At 36.4% G+C, this 2770-nt stretch overlaps 1 protein-coding gene across 1 annotated transcript in view; it reads right to left on the reverse strand.

The window, feature by feature from the left end:
* Window positions 1-1200: 1200 nt before the first annotated feature.
* naa15b (N-alpha-acetyltransferase 15, NatA auxiliary subunit b) overlaps window positions 1201-2770 on the reverse strand; it is a gene marked incomplete in the record, with an annotated part of 18877 nt that continues 17307 nt past the window's right edge. The window contains 1 exon segment of the mRNA XM_014034710.1: window positions 1201-1897.

The following is a 2770-nucleotide window of genomic DNA, read 5'->3' on the forward strand; positions in this document are numbered from 1 at the left end:
CCTGGTGGCTGAAGAAAAAAATCCACGTATAAGCCGCACCAGACTATAAGCCGCATGGTTCAAAGTTCAGGAAAATGTCGCGGCTTATAGTCCGAAAAATACGGTATTTAGCTTTGTGCAGCGTGTTGTAGACTGAACACAGGTTTGTCTTGAAGTTCTGTGAACAGGTGGTCTACCTCTTATATTACCTGAAACATGATACTSTCTGTCCAGTTTTCTTTCCTCCATACTTAGCCGTGGTCAAACGTCTTTTTCACTAATAGAGAAAACAGGTGCGCGAGTTTGTCGGTTCCTCTTAGACAGTTTTGCACATTTTTGTAATTTTCTAAAATCTAGTAAGAGATGCTTGGAGTGAGMGCACGGGCCGTATACACCATCTTTACAACTGTTCCAGCAAAACTTAAAACAAGATAATGAAGTGTTTGTGTATGAAGGAGACAGCATGGAGACACAGGCAGCTCCGCATGGCTGCACTGACCAGGATGATGTTCTCCTTCCTTGATTTATTTTATTTTATTTTATATTTTTTATGCAACACACTGCTTTATACTTAGTGCTGTAAATGTGCCATGTTTAAATGTTCCAGTCGGTTAATAACTTGTCTTTCTCTCTTCCAGGTCCTRGGAGTGTCCATGTTTTAAGCTAACATTCGGATGGTTTTGACGCTGGGAGAAGAGGAGGKGCTTTGTATTTAAAGAGAATTTTAGATGCGAAAACAGACGTGTTTTCTGTAAGAAAAATAAAAATAAAAAAAAAAAGATTCTGGCTTGTACTCCACGTGGACCAATGACAACCCATACTCAGTGTTGCTTGCTCAGAGAGGACTTTGTTTGAGAAATTCAACTTTTTTCTAATGTTGGGTAAGCTCTTCCTGTTAGAAACCAGTGAAACAGGCCACTTCCAAAACCTATTAGAAAGGTCTGAAGAAAAATCAATAGCTTTTTGTTTTCTTCCTTCCTTTCTTGTTTTCTTATTTTTCAGAAAATCGAGGATAAATTGGTGTGTTTTAACTTAAGAAACATTTTTTTATGTCTAACCCTTTTTACAATTGTAGTAAGTTACCAGGTGTGATGTAGTAATTTATAAACAAACTGTAGTAGCTTGCTTGTACTGTGTTAGCCAAGTGGAGGGAGGTCTTTTCTGTTTGTGCTTTTTGTTTTCCTTTTATTGTTTATTTTTTTGTTTACTTTGATCGCTTCAGTTGTTATTTTTCCTCCTCGTCGTCGGGTCTGAGTTGAGGTCCTGAAAACCACTGGTGGTTAAGATGTCGCGATGTCACGTAGAATCAGTCTAGATCCCTTTATGCTGTGAAGATTACCCAGAATTCACTTCACTTCTCAGTCCAACTCCAAGATTTCGGGTCACTCCTTATCTGTCTGCTGGACAAATCTGGAAAGAAAGAAAAGAAAAAACATTAAAGAATGAGCAGAGTTTTATTCCTGTCGTGCCACTGTGTGGGCTCTAGATAATAACAACGTGATGGAAAAAGAAATATAATAAAAATCGTTTCACCTTTTTTTGCTCTCCTAAAATCCCACAGCATAATGTTTAAATCTCTACATTTAAATAAAAGTTATAAATGAATCGGTGCTGATTTTATAAATGTGCTTTTTTTTCTTATTCTCAATCTTAAGTAAGAGAAAGTTGGAGATATGTAAAACAAAAAAAAAAACATGTAAAAATCATGCATCAAGGAAGATTTTTTTTTAAATTGTATTTTTTATGTTTAAAATTTTCCTCTTTTTGTCTTGATAATGTCTTTCTACCCTTTTTCCTACGTGCAAATTAGTTTGGATAAAATTAATGAAAAAGACTTGTGAAATTCAGCTTTAAGGTTTTCTCAACATGGAAAAGAAGTCCTGACACACACACACACACACACACACACACACACACAGACACACACGCTTCTAGATTTCAAACATGCGAGGTCATCACTCGGACAGAACTGAACCCAAACGTTATTCTGCGGCGCCGTGGCAGCTAGACAAAGCTTCAAATTATTATTTTTATTTTGGACATTGTCACATACAAGTTTTATGAAATGTTTTGTCTACTGAGGTCTTTATTTTGTAGTCATTCCATGCTTTAAGCCTTAAAACCTGCTTCACCTTTTCTCACAGTAATCTTCCATGTCCGAGGTGGATAATTGGCTCTTAGAAGATGAACTACCAGGTGGTCAGATGTAATGTGATAAAGTAGATAAACAGCCTAAATGTGTTTGCCTAATTATTTTATGTAAGTAAAAATAAAAACAACAACAAAAAAAAAGGAAAATTCTTTTAAGGAAAAAATGTACTGTTTATTGTTTGTTACTTACCACTACATCGGTATAAAATCTTATGAGATCATGTGTATATATACAAAATATATTTTTTTTTCTTTTGGGGGGCCATTTCTGTTTTTCACTTTTTCCTACACTCTGAGTTATTGTCTATTATCCCACCTTCTTTCAGTCACTGTTTTCTGATTTGTACTTGTCTGGAGACAGTAACTTTTGAATAAAAATCAACACATTTCTTCTGTGTTATTTTTTACTCTGAACCCAACTGTAAAGGTTTCAGATGGTAAATGGACTGTACTTGTTTAGCGCTTTTCTATCCATCCAGGACACTCGAAGCGCTTCACACTGTCCTCAATTACCCATTCACACAGCACTCTATTAGGTCTCTACAAAGCTAACATGTACAATCCTCTATGGCAGGGGTGCCCAAACATTTTCCCTGAGAGGGCCAAAATTAAAATCAACCTGAGGGCCGCGGGCCAAATG

The sequence above is a fragment of the Austrofundulus limnaeus genome, unplaced genomic scaffold, assembly GCF_001266775.1.
Source record: "Austrofundulus limnaeus strain Quisiro unplaced genomic scaffold, Austrofundulus_limnaeus-1.0 Scaffold2248, whole genome shotgun sequence".
NCBI lineage: Eukaryota > Metazoa > Chordata > Actinopteri > Cyprinodontiformes > Rivulidae > Austrofundulus > Austrofundulus limnaeus.